Source organism: Pongo abelii, chromosome 5, assembly GCF_028885655.2.
Source record: "Pongo abelii isolate AG06213 chromosome 5, NHGRI_mPonAbe1-v2.0_pri, whole genome shotgun sequence".
NCBI lineage: Eukaryota > Metazoa > Chordata > Mammalia > Primates > Hominidae > Pongo > Pongo abelii.
In genome coordinates, this window is record NC_071990.2 from 154,793,672 (window position 1) to 154,808,045 (window position 14,374).

Below are 14,374 nucleotides of genomic sequence, written 5' to 3' on the forward strand. Positions count from 1 at the left end.
TCATCTACTTTGCTCCTTCTCTATGCCATAAACTTAGTCCAAGCTATTGTCATCTCTTACCTGGGCAACCACAAAAGCCTCCTATTCTGTCTGCTCATTTCTATCCTCCACAACCGCGAACAACACCCTCCTAAGCGCTGAACGATCTTTTAAAAACAATCAGAGGCTGGGCACGGTGGCTCACGCCTGTGATCCCAGTACTTTGGGAGGCCGAGGCAGGTGGATCACGAGGTCAGGAGATCGAGACCATCCTGGCTAACACAATGAAACCCCGTCTCTACTAATACAAAAAATTAGCCGGGCGTGGTGGCGGGCGCCTGTAGTCCCAGCTACTCGGGAGGCTGAGGCAGGAGAATGGCGTGAACCCGGGAGGCGGAGTTTGCAGTGAGCCGAGATTGCGCCACTGCACTCCAGCCTGGGCGACTGAGCGAGACTCCGTCTCAAAAAAAATAAAAATAAAAAATAAATAAAAACAATCAGGTTGTGTCAAACCCTTTCTTAACACGCTCAAATGAGTTTTTTGTTTCATTGCACTTCAAACACAATTTGTAATTCTTACCACAGCCTAGAAGGTTCTATATACTATTGTCCCTAACTAGTTATCTTATACCACGCTTCTGTAGATCATAGCTAGTGTGTTTTAGCCATGTAGACCTGCTTATTTGGGTTTCTTGAAGAAATCTAACTTATAGTATTTGCTGTTCTTTCTGTTGGGAATCCTCTGCACCAGATCTTTGAATAGCAGACTCCTTAATATCACATAGGTGTCTGCGGAAATATCACTTTTCAGAAGGCTTCATCTGACCACCCAATCTAATCTGCCCCAGTGAGTTCTTTTCTGTTGGATCCCCTTATTTCATTGTCTTTAAAACACTTCACTGTCTGAATCAGCTTGGATTCATTTGTTTGCTTATTCATTCTCCTCAGCCCCTGCTAAAGAATCTCAAGAGCTTTGCTTTCACTTTTCAGTGTTTTATCTCTAGTGCCCAGAACAAGATTTGACACATAGTATATACTCAGTAAATAGTTAGTGAATGAAGGACGGATTGAATAAATAACAAACTTAGAAAAAGTGTTCTTTATTGTTTGCTGATGCTTCTTCTTGGATCCTAATAGCCGCCTTTCAGAATCTGTTGCTTTTCAGAAGTGAACAGATAGACCACATTGTTTCCTCTGCCCAACCTATCACAGATGGTGCCATGATAGACTACACTGTTTCCTCTGCCTAGCTCATCACACATGGCTGCATGCAGGGGTGCTCATTTAAACTAGATGATAGGGTAAGGTTCCCAGAACCCACTTTTAAAACAAGCATATTCAATAAAAAAGGGACCCTTACTTCCGTAAATGCTTATAATGGCTGTTTGGGCAATTTTTGTATGACAACTTGGCTTTTCTGCCATTCATTTAATTGCTTAAACCAAATGTAACCCCTTGGTGACTTTCTTTCATGGTTGTAGTTTTTTGTGTAATCCCTTGTGCATGAGCCAGAATCTGTAATAATAGTATTCTAGGACTGAAAATGTTGCCTACTATCTGAGAGTTGACTAGTTGGGTGGAAACAACCACAGCTTTAATGACATTCACTTTGTGGAGTCTGATCACTTGCAGTCCCTGTGTATATCTTGGTGGTATGGTTTGAGTTTGTTCCCTCCAAAACTCGTATTGAAATTTGATCCCCAAGTTGGTGGTGTTGGGAGGTGGGGCCTAGCAGGAGGTGTTTGGGTGCTGAGGGTGGATCCCTCATGAATGGCTTGCTGCAGTTCTCCAGGTAGTGAGTGAATTCTCACTCGGAGGAGACTGGAAAAGTTCTCATGGGAATAAACAAGTTCCCTAGAAGGGAGATTCTTACAAAACCAGGATGCTCCTCAGGCCTTGTCTCTTTGCATGTGTCCACTTCCCCTTTGACCTTCTTTGCCCTGTTGTGATGCAGCATAAAAGCCCTCAGTGGAAGGCAGGGCCATGCCCTTGAATTTCCCAGCCTGTGGAACTGTGAGCTAAATAAACCAGATTACTCAGTCTCAGGTATTCTGTTGTAGCAACACGAAACAGACCAGGACACTTGGTCTAGGGAGTTATCTGCAACCCCACTGACATCAAGTGATGACCGGATCAATAATTCAATTCAGTAAACTTCATTAATATGTACTATATGCCTGGTATTATGTCTTCAATTTTTTTGCAAAAAAATGTAAATGTTATATAAAATTATCCTATAGGGCTCAGAAATGAATTTCAGTTCATTTTGGCAATGGGGATGCCTTCTCTTTATACAGAATTTCAGAGCTCACTGGGCCAGTCATCATTAAACAGCTATGTGGTAATTATGAAAAGGAGCATTTGATCATGAGCATTTCCCTACCATAATGAATGTGTCTTTTTTCAAGTAGAGAAATTCTGGACACAGCAGCAGTTTAGGTATAATGGCTTTACAGTAAGGCATGAAGGAGATTCGCAGAGAAGATATTTGCAGACGGAAAATATTGCAAAAGTGCAGACTATCAACATCAAAGTATTTAGTGTACATTTATCCATAATTAGGAATATTTGTCATTATTAGGAGAGCTGGAAATTACCTCAGTGAGTTTGGTACCCTACAAAAGTATTTCCAGGAAGAAACTTTGTAGCATTTTAAAATTTCATTCTCTTTTCCTACATGCTCATTTATTTAAAAGAAGCTGTTTTTCCTTTGAAAAGCAGAGGGAAAGGAAATTAATTGTTTGCTTGAATCTAGAAAACCCTGACTGCTCCAGCCAGGCAAACTTTTCCAGAGTGGAATGTGGAAGGATAATTAGAACATGACTGCTTCAGAGGACTTTTTCTATACTTTTAGTAAATAGGGCTAAACATGTTTCTCCAACTGATTTTAATCAAACCATTGAGACAGATTAATCCCAGGGAACTTATTTAGATGGAAAATACTGTGTTTCTTCATCAGTATTCAAAGAAGAGAAGAGAAAAGAGAAAAAGGAAAGATAGCCTGTTCCCCAAAAGCTAAAATATGAAATATAGAATTTTATATTTTCTGTGTAATGTACTTAATTATCTTTTTCTGTTTTTTTGTTTTGTTTTGTTTTGTTTTGTTTTGTTTTTGAGATGTAGTTTTGCTCTTGTTGCCCAGGCTGGAGTGCAATGGCGCGATCTTGGCTCACTGCAACCTCCACCTCCCAGGTTCAAGCAATTCTCCTGCCTCAGCCTCCCAAGTAGCTGGGATTACAGGGGTGCACCACCACGCCTGGCTAATTTTGTTATTTTTAGTAGAGACAGGGTTTCTCCATGTTGGTCAGGCAGGTCTCGAATTCCTGACTTCAGGTGGTCTGCCCACCTCAGCCTCCGAAAGTGCTGGGATTACAAGTGTGAGCCACTGTGCCTGGCCGGTACTTAATTTTGAATAAATCATTAGCTATTAATGTTCCTTTAATTGTTTAACTTACCAACTTTGAACTTAAAAGGCTTACTATTACTCTTTCAGAATAGTGCTAGTAAATTTATCTCAAGGTAATTGAGTGAGTCCCTAGAAATAGATATAAACATCTTTATGGGATTTTTAAAATCATTTATGCCCAATTTTGTATATCATATATTCTCACAATATTCCCACAAGGCTTGACAATGTAGAGTTGGTTTGAGGTCACCCTAAATACTTTATAAAAGTGTTCTTTAGATGGACCCTGCGTATTCACATTCAGCAAACCTATCATATCTATCATATTGTTGGATAACAGTCTTCCTTGGAAAAAAAGCAAAATTATCTTATCTAGAGAACATGACAATGTTTAATTATTATAGTCAGATTTACCTAGTATTTCAAATATCTGTTTTAGTCAAGGGGGTCAAATAATCTGGAAAAAGGGGATTCACAAGTATCAGGGCCATAGTTCTTGAAGAACCCCCACACTGTTGTTTTCCCTCCAAAATTAGTACTTTGAGAACAATGAATTCACTTGGTGAATAAGCTTGGGTGATAAAAAAATTGACTTCTAAATTCATTTCTTAGGATTTGATAAATACATTGGCATATTAACAGCTCTGAAAAGCCCCTTGATCAAAAAACGGCACAATGCCTTCTAAATACATGCACATTCTCTCTCTCTGTCTTTCACACACACACACACAAACACACACCACATACACACAACACATAGTAGAACCAGAACTCACCCCCTTGCTTTCTACAGACCTTGATTCAAAATATCACCTTGTCAGTGAGGTCTTCTTTGCAACCCACATATAGTTCCTAACCCCTTCTAGCTCACATGCACACACACATAGATATATACACATATGCATATATATGTGGTATCAAGGATCTCAATTTTATTGACACTGTAATCTAAAATTAAAATTAACTTCAGTCATAGTCAGAATCTGCTCTACACAGAAGTGTAATTCACCTCCAGTTTTCTTAATTCATTCAGCCAATATACGCTGAGCATTTATTATGTGGCTGTTTGGCAGGCACTGTCCCAGGTACTGAGAATACAGCAAGGAACAAAAACAAACAAAAGTCTCTGCCCATACAGGGCTTATATTCTGAAGAGGTAGACAGACAAAGATCAATGTAAATAAGAAAAAAATATAGACTTTGACAATTATAAATGCTAAGGGAAAAAAGCAGATCAGGGAAAGGGGATAGGAAGTATGTATGCATGTGAGTAGGAAGGGGTTATGAATTACATGTGCGGGTGCAAAGAAAGCCTCACTGAGAAGGTGAAATTTTGAGTCAAGGTCTGAAGAAAGCAAGGGGTTGAGTTCTAGATCTCTGGAGAGAGAGCATTCGGAACAGCAGAGGAAACAGCTGGGGCAAAGGCCCTCAGGTCAGGGTATGCCAGTCATAGACAAAGAACAGCAAGGAACAAATGCAGGGAGTGGCAAGAGGTGATGTTAGAGAAAAGGAAGGTAATTATATACCACCTTTAGCTTAGGAGGTTGGCTTGTACTCTGGGTGACTTGGAGATGTATTAAAGGATTTTCACTGAAGGACTGTTGTACAAAAAACTGCTAAATGTAGGTAAGAAAGAGACAACAACCAAATAGAAAATGAGGCAGAATAAGAATAGAATGATGCTGGCTACTGCATTGGGGATAGGCTGTACGGGGAAAGACAGAATGCGGAAGATGCTGGGCTATTGGAGTTGTCTATGCGAGGGATGATGATGGCAAGGACTGGAGTACTAGCAGTGAAACTGTTCAAGAGTAGTCAGATGCTGGAGATATTTTCAAGGTTGAGTTTGTAGGATTTGCTTTTTGGATATGTGGCATAAAATAATTTGAGGAATCAAGGAAGACTTCACTGGTATCAGTCTAATCACAGAAACTTTCCTTTAATAATTATGTGCTTGAATTCCTGCTCCTAGAGCCCTCCAGTCCCCACAACTGAGACCAATAAATTCCTGTGAATAGGCTTAACTCACTGTCCCTGCCAGGCTGCCAGGTATAAAGAGCAAAAGGGATTCCAGACAGAGGAAATTCAGAGGGGCCTAAAGCACAGCCTGGCGGCTCAGCATCTGTCAGCCTCTCATACTGGTGCAGCTTGGGCCTTGTACCCCGGCTTCAGACCTTGCTCTTTTGTGTCGATCCTCACGCCTCTGAATGCCCACTTTTGTTGTCTGGGATAGGAGTGACATTCTATCACCCAAGTCCTTCAATGGGATGAGGTCTTGATATAGTGCTGTACTACTGGCTACCTACTTCCAAAATCCTTGATGCCAACCACCTGCCTGCCTGATTTTCCATCTATTTCCTGTTGCTAAATCTGTTGACACAGGGCCTGCCTGACTGCCAGGGCATCTGCCTGCTGCCTATGGTTGGACCTCTATGATGCTGGCACCTTGCCATCCTGGCCTGGACCTTTGCCAGTTGCCCACTGTCACTGTCCCCTAAAGCTCTGTGGCTCTTTCCATGTGTTCAATCTTACCAGTTCTTGAGTTAATTCATTCGTTTAAGGATTGACTCATTCATGTTTGTATTTGTGCATTCAGACTAACATTTATTGAAGGCTAACTGTGGTTCATCTGTCTCTTAGGTTCATCTGCAGAAGAAAGGTGAATAATTTAAAAAAGGATAGAGCCTCTGTATGCTTTATTGTCTAAGTCCTAGAGAATCTCTTAGCGTTGAGGACATAGGCTAATGGTGAAGACAGATATTTGAAAGGGAACTGTGATAATTTCCCTCTATCTATAATCATCTTTTTTTAAAAAACTGAGACTTTTTTTTCCCCTTAGAAATAGTGTGGTGCAATGTTTTACAGCTTGGGATTGGAGTTAATCTGATTGAGGCTGGAGTTTTGGCTCTCCCACTTCCTAGCTGAGTATCATTGGCAGGTTAATTTACCTCTGATTCCTTCATCTTTAAAATGGGAATAACAACTAGATGTCTTACTGTTTTGGGGAAAATTAAATAACATGTTCATGTAAAGTGTTTTATCATAGCTTCTGACATGTACTAAAACCACAATAAATTTTAACATGTCTTCATTTTCTTCTTCTCTTCCTCCTCCTCCTTTTTCTGATAGTCTAAATGGGGGCAAAAGGAACAGAGAAAGGGAATTCTTGGTAGGAGGAAAACATTCTCTGGTCACAGTGGCCTGGATAGGAATCCAGGCTTCTCGTAGTGACCTGCTCTGATCTCAGTCATAACATGGTTTAGTAATTGCCTGTTTATTTGACCCTCTCCCTCATGAGACTTTTGTCTCTGTGGGCAGGGACTTTGCTTGCTAACGTTGGCAGTTCCAGCCTCTTGCACAGTGGCATATATGACGAAGTGCCCAATAAATATTTGTTAAATAATAATAACAATAAAAAATAATAGAAGAATTCCTGATGGTGATGTCAGTTGCATAAATTAAAAAAAAAAGAATTCATCAGATGAAGGAAGAGCCAGATTGTTTCAAGAGCATTAAGGATAATGTGAGCAGAGAAGTAAGATATGAGACCTTTCCATGTGTTTAAGCAATCTGAAGTAGCGCTGGAGTCCAGGATATGTATCTATCTATGTGGTGCATGAAATTATGAATTTTGAAAGGTTGGCAGTAATCAAATCAAAAAGGATTTGATTTGATTACTGGTGCTGGGCACGTTGGCTCATGCCTGTAATCCTAGCACTTTGGGAGGCTGAGGCAGGTGGATCACCTGAGATCAGGAGTTCGAGACCAGCCTGGCCAACATGGGGAAACTCCTCCGTCTCTACTAAAAATATGAAAACAGCCGGGCGTGGTGGCAGGCGCTTGTAATCCCAGATACTTGGGAGGCTGAGGCAGGAGAATCGTTTGAACCCAGGAGGCAGAGGTTGCAGTGAGCCGAGATGGCGCCACTTCACTCCGGCCTGGGCGAAAGAGCGAGACTCTGTCTCAAAAAACAAAACAAAACAAAAACAAAAAACAAAGACAAAAAAACAAAAAGGACCTTGGATGTATGCTAGCTAAAGAGTTTGTACCTTTTTCTGGTATGCAGAGCACATAAGAGTAGGAACTAGGCCGGGCGTGGAGGCTCACACCTGTAATCCCAGCACTTTGGAAGGTCGAGGCCGGCAGATCACCTGAGGTCGGGACCAGCCTGACCAACATGGAGAAACCCCGTCTCTACTGAAAATACAAAATTAGCCAGGCATAGTGGCGCATGCCTGTAATCCCAGCTAGTCGGGAGGCTGAGGCAGGAGAATTGCTTGAGCCTGGGAGGGGGAGCGAGATCATGCCACTGCACTCCAGTCTGGGTGATAGAGTGAAAACCAGTCTCAAAAAAAAAAAGAGTAGGAACTAAGTACTTGAAGCTTTTCACCATTTAGTCCTTACTTCTCTTTTTCAGACTTTTCTCCTTGACTAAAAATTTACGCTCTGGCAACACCAAAATGTTTGTATACCACCCCTCCCCCACCCTGCTGACATCACAATGCTTGTTTCTCTTGCTTTGTTTCTTTGCTTATGTTGTTCTCACTGCCTGAAATGTTCCCTTCCACTCCATCACCAATACAATTCCCCCATCACCAGCATCCCTTTCTCTCTGCTGTTACTCACACTTTAGCTCTTACTCCCAGCCAGTCATTAAACTTCACGTTCAATAAGAGCTCACATGTGTCAAGCCTCCTGGTGAGTACTTTGTATCCATAATTCGATGTAATCCTCACAACAATCTTATAAAAAGGTACTATTATTATCATTTTTTAAGTTGCAAACTTAAAAACATACTTTAAGAAATTATTCTACATTTTATACATGAGTAAACTGAAGTTTAGATAAGTTATCTACGGTGAAAGAGTGGCTGAACTATAGCCCTTGATACAGGAGCTACAATCCCCCTTGAGTTTTAGCATTACATTCTGCTGCTTAGAGGAGATCATGTGACCTGCCCTGTGACCCCCATAAACATCTATGTAACATTGTTTTTAGCAGTCTCGGTTGGGTAGAATATTAAGTTGACAGTCTTCTTTTTTCCAAATACAGTTTTAAACTTTTCTGTGTGAAATTCCTTTTCACATTCATTTATGATATCTTGTGCAGATTCCATAATTATCTGGTCACTTTCCATTATTAAACTAACTCCAGTACAGTTTAAAATTTTAATTTATCTGTTCTACAACTTTTTTTCTTATTATAGGACAGGCTTTTGGCTGAAGGGACTTGGAATGCAGACTGGGTACAGTCTGCTCCGTCATTCCCTTCCCCACCTCCTTGTGCTAGGGTCCAGTTCCACAGGGTGGGAGGGATCAGGGAGGAAAGATGTAGAGAAAAGGGCAAGCATGTCTTTGCTTAACTGGTCTTGGCCACAGTTCTCTCCCTGTGGCTGTTTGTGCTTTGGAGACAGACACTAATAGGCTGGCATGTTCATGGGTGTGGTGAGGACCAGACACTGGGAATATCAGGGACTACAGGTGCACCGTTGGATTCTTTGGAGGGGTAGTGCGCAGACTCCTCCTGTACAGTTCCCTGATATTTCAGATGCAGCTGCTGCTCCAGTACTTCTACAAGCCCCTCTCACACCAGTTTATGCCACGCGGTGGGGGTCTCCCAACAGACTTTTATTGCTGAGGCCTGCTCAATTAGTAGATGGCCTTTGTGACTGGGACTGCAGTAAGTTGGCTCACAGGTGAGTTTCATGACCCCTACACAATCATGAGAAATTCACACAGCCTTGCTATCCCAAAGGGTAGAGAATACAGGAAGCTCTCCTGCCATCTCCACTCTCTGCCCTGTTATCCATCTAGTCATGGGGCATTGAGAAAATTCCCATCTAGAAGATGTCCATTCAGTATACTCAAGGTGATGCTCCTCTGTAGCAGACACTCTAGCCTATAGCTTTTGTCTTTAAACAGTTTTTTTAAATATAAAATATATCATTTAGATTGGGCATGGTGGCTCATGCCTGTAATCCCAGTGCTTTGGGACACCAGGGTAGGAGAATCACTTGAGATCAGGGGTTTCAGGCCAACCTGGGCAGCATAGAAAGATCCCATCTCTAAAAAAACAATTAGCTTGGCATGGTGGTGTGCACCTATAGTCCCAGCTACTTGGGAGGCTTATATACACTTTATTATGAAATACATTTCATAATAAATATATGCATTTTATAATAATATCTATATATATTTCATAAGTGTATATTTCATTATTGAGGTACTCTTCTATTTATCGTGCTTGCTGCCTGAATACCTTGGTTTTTTTTTTCATTGTGTTATTGTTATTTAGGTCCTGTGAAATTATGCTTTAAAAAGATTCCATTTTGGTGTATTTCAAGGATTTGTTTCAATATTTAGAGATCCTTTTAGCAGTTCTTGTAGTTCTGGCTTGGTAGTGACAAATTCTCTCAGCATTTGTTTGTCTGGAAAAGACTATCTTTTCTTCATTTATGAAGCTTAGTTTCACTGGATAAAACATTCTTGGCTGATAATTGCTTGGTTGAAAGAGACTAAAAATAGGACCCCAATCTCATCTAGCTTTTAAGGTTTCTGCTGAGAAATCTGCTGTTAATCTGATAGGTTTTCTTTATAAGTTACCTGATGCTTTTGCCTCACAGCTCTTAAGATTCTTTCATTCATCTTTACTTTAGATAACCTGATGACTATGTGCCTAGTTGATGATCTTTTTGCGATGAACTTCCCAGGTGTTCTTTCAGCTTCGTGTATTTGGACATCTAAATCTCTAGCAGGCCAGGGAAGCTTTCCTCGATGATTCCCTCAAATATGTTTTCCAAACTTTTAGATTTCTCTTCTTCCTTAGGAACACTAATTATTCCTAGGTTTGGATGTTTAACATAGTCCCAAACTTCTTGGAGGCTTTGTTCATTTTTCAAAATTCCTTTTTCTTTGTCTTTGATGGATTGTGTTAATTTGAAAGCCTTGTCTTCAAGCTCTAAAGTTCTTTCTTCTGTTTGTTCGGTTCTATTGCTGAGACTTTCCAGTGCATTTTGCATTTCTCTAAGTGTGTCCTTGATTTCCAGAAATTGTGATTGTTTTTTATTTATGCTCTCTATTTCACTGAGCAATTTTCCTTTCATATCCTGTGTCATCTCTTTTATTTCTTTAAGTTAGACTTTACCTTTCTCTGGTGCCTTCTTGATTAGCTTAATAATCGACCTTCTGAATTCCTTTTCTGACAATTCAGATATTTTATCTTGGTTTGGATCCATTGCTGGTGAGCTAGTATGACCATTTAGGGGTGTGAAAGAACCCTATTTTGTCATATTTCCATAATTGTTTTTCTCGTTCCTTCTCATTTGGGTAGACTGTGTCAAAGGGAAGATCTGAGATTCAAAGGCTGCTGTTCAGATTTTTTTCGTCCCACAGCATGCTCCCTTGAAGTGGCATTCTCCCCTTCCCCTAGGAATGGGGCTTCCTGGGAGCCAAACTGTAGTAATTGGTTTTGCTCTTCTGGGTCTAGCCACCCAGCAGAGCTACCAGGCTCTCAGCTGGTACCGAGGAGTGCCTGCAAAGTGTCCTGTGATGTGATCCATCTTCAGGTCTTGCAGCCATGGATACCAGCACCTGCTCTGGTAGAGGTAGCAGGGGTGTCAAGTGGACTCTCTGACGGTCCTTGGTTGTGTTTTTGTTTAGTGCACTGGTTTTGTGTTAGTTGGCCTCTAGCCAGCAGGTGGTGCTTTCAAGAGTGCATCAGCTGCAGTCCTGTAGAGAGCATGCAAACTTGCCTTAGGGACACCTGGCTAAGTATTCAGGTTTCTCAGGCAGTGGGCAGGGCCATAGAGCCTCCAAGAGATTATGACCTTTGTCTTTGGCCACCAGGGTGGGTAGAGAAAGACCACCAGGTGGCTCAGGGATAGATGTGTCTGAGCTCACCGTCTCCTTGGAGGGAGCTTGCTGCAGCTGCTGAAAGGGATGGGGATGTGGTTCATAGTCCAATGGAGTTATATTCCCAGAGGGATTATAGCTGCCTCTGCTGAGTCATACACGTTGCCAGAGAAGTGGGGGGAAAGCCAGCAGTCACTGGCCTCACCCCGCTGCCATGCAGCCGACAGTCCTAAAGGCCAGTCTCACTCCCACTGTGCTCCCCTAATGGCACAAAGTCTGTTTCCAGGCAGCTGGTGACCAGGGCTGAGAACTTTCCCCAGATAATGAACCTCCCCTTTGAGAAAGCAAGCCCATTAACAGTTTTTCAGCAACTCAGGGAGCCTGCAACAGTAATCCTGTTCCTTCAAAGTGTCTATGGAGTCTCTTGGCTTTCCTAGTAATTTCCTGTGGTAGTTCTTAGAGCAAAAGTTCACAGTGTGAGTCTCCACATGCTGCTCTGTCCATCCGAACAGGAGCTGCAAGCTAGTCCTGCTTCCTGTCTGCCATCTTAATCCACAACTCCTCCAAAATATTTTTTGAAAATATATACATGTGGTAGGTAGAACAATGCATCCCCCCCACCAGATATCCACACCTATGCCCTGTAACCTGTGAATATGGTTTTACCTTACATAGCAAAAAGTACCTTACATGGCAAAAAATACCTTGTAGTTATGATGACATCAAAGACCTTGAGATGAGGAGATTGTCCAGGTGAACCCGATCTAATGACATGGAAACTTAAAGGCATAAAATCTTTTCCATCTGTGGTTAGAATGAGCCATGACTAAGAAAGAGGAGTCAGAGATAGGCAATGTTGCTGGTTTCAAAGGTGGAAAATGACAATGAGCCAAGGAATGTGGGTGGCCTCTGGAAACTGGAAAAGGCAAGGAAATAGACTCTCCCTGAGAGCCTCCAGAAGGAAATGCAGCCCTGTGAACACCTTGATTTCAGCGCAGCAAGCCCCACATTAGACTCCAAACCTATAGAACTATAAGATCATATATTTGTATTGCTTTAGGCCACCAAGTTTGTGGTAATTTATTAAAGAAGCAGTAGAAAACAAATACAATATACATGTAGCAAAGTTATTTTTTAATATACAAGAGTGAATCAACACAAAATCCAGAATTAAAGAGTGTGCTTAGGGACTTCTGAGGTATTGGCAAATGTTTTAATTCTCCAAAGTGTACATACACATTATTTTATATTAATATGTTTTAAATTGCTTATATACTCTTTATTATGAAATATATATGCACCTGTACTTCCAATACTACATTGGGACTACATCCCAATACTAACATTGACTATAAATGGCCTAAATGCTCCACTTAAAAGATACATAATAGCAGAATGGATAAGAATTCACGAACTAAGTTTCTGCTGTTTTCAGGAGACTCACCTAAAACATAAGGACTCACATAAACTTAAAGGGTAGAAAAATATATTCTATGCAAATGTACACCAAAAGCAAGCAAAAGTAGCTATTATTATATCATATGAAACAAACTTTAAAGCAACAGCTTTTAAAAAAGACAAAGAGGGACATTATATAATGACAAAAGGACTAGTCCAAGAGGAAAATATCACAATTCTACATATATATGCACCTAACACTGGAGCTCCCAAATTTATAAAACAATTACTACTAGACCCAAGAAATGAGACAGATGGCAACACAATAACAGTGGGAGACTTTAATAGACCACTGACAGCACTAGACAGGTCATCAAGACAGAAAGTCAACAAAGAAACAATGGACTTAAACTATACCTTTGAACAAATGGATTTAACAGATATTTACAGAACATTCTACCCAACAATTGCAGAATATACATTTTATTGATCAACACATAGAACATTCTCCAAGATAGACCATGTGATAGGCCACCAAGCAAGCCTCAGTACATTTAAGAAAATTGAAATTATATCAAGTACTCTCTCAGACGACAGTGGAATAAAATTGGAAGTCAACTCCAAAAGGAACTCTCAAAACCATGGAAATACATGGAACTTAAATAACCTGCTCCTGAACGATCATTGGGTCAACAATGAAATCAAGATGGAAATTAAAAAATTCTTTGAACTGAATGATAATCACTACATAACATATCAAAACCTCTGGGATAGAGAAAAACCAGTGCTAAGATGAAAGTTCATAGCATTAAATGCCTACATCAAGAAGTCTGAAAGAGCACAAATAGACAATCTAAGGTCACACCTCATGGAACCAGAGAAACAAGAACAATCCAAACCCAAACCCAGCAGAATAAAAGAAATAACAAAGATCAGAGCAGAACTAAATGAAATTGAAACAACAAAAATGAAAACAATACAAAAGATAAATGAAGGAAAAATCTGGTTCTTTGAAAAGATAAATTGATAGAGTATTAGTAAGATTAACCGAGAAAAGAAGAGAGACGACCCAAATAAGCTCAATTAGAAATGAAACGGGAGATATTACAACTGATGCCACAGAAATACAAAAGATTATTCAAGGCTACTATGAACACCTTTATGTGCATAAATTAGAAAACCTAGAGGAGATGGATAAATTCCTGGAAATATACAACCCTCCTAGATTAAACCAGGAAGATATAGAATCTCTGAACACACCAAGAACAAGCAGCGAGATTGAAATGGTAATAAAAAAAACTGCCAACAAAAAAAAGTCCAGGGCCAGATGGATTCACAGCAGAATTCTATCAGACATCAAAGAAGAATTGGTTCTAATCCTATTAATACTATTCCAAAAGATAGAGAAAGAGGGAATGCTCCCTAAAGTATTCTCTGAAGCCGGTATCACCCTAATACTACAACCAGCGAGGAGCATAACAAAGAAAAAAAGCAAGAAAACTACGGACCAGTATCCCTGATTAACATAGATGCAAAAGTCCTCAACAAAACTGAATCCAACTAGCATATCAAAAAGATAATACACCATGATCAAGTGGGTTTCATACCAGGGATTCAGGGATGGTTTAACATAAGTTAGTCAAGAAATGTGATACACCACATAAACAGAATTAAAGACAAAAATAACATGATCATCTCAATAGATACAAGAAAAGCATTTGACAAACTACAGCATCCCTTT

At 40.4% G+C, this 14,374-nt stretch overlaps 1 long non-coding RNA gene across 1 annotated transcript in view; it reads left to right on the forward strand.

The window, feature by feature from the left end:
- The first annotated feature begins 3,244 nt into the window (after nucleotides 1-3,244).
- LOC134761574 (uncharacterized) overlaps nucleotides 3,245-14,374 on the forward strand; it is a 103,389-nt gene continuing 92,259 nt past the window's right edge. The window contains exon 1 of the long non-coding RNA XR_010140381.1: nucleotides 3,245-8,083. This is a non-coding gene — a long non-coding RNA (uncharacterized LOC134761574). The remainder of the gene's footprint in view (nucleotides 8,084-14,374) is intronic.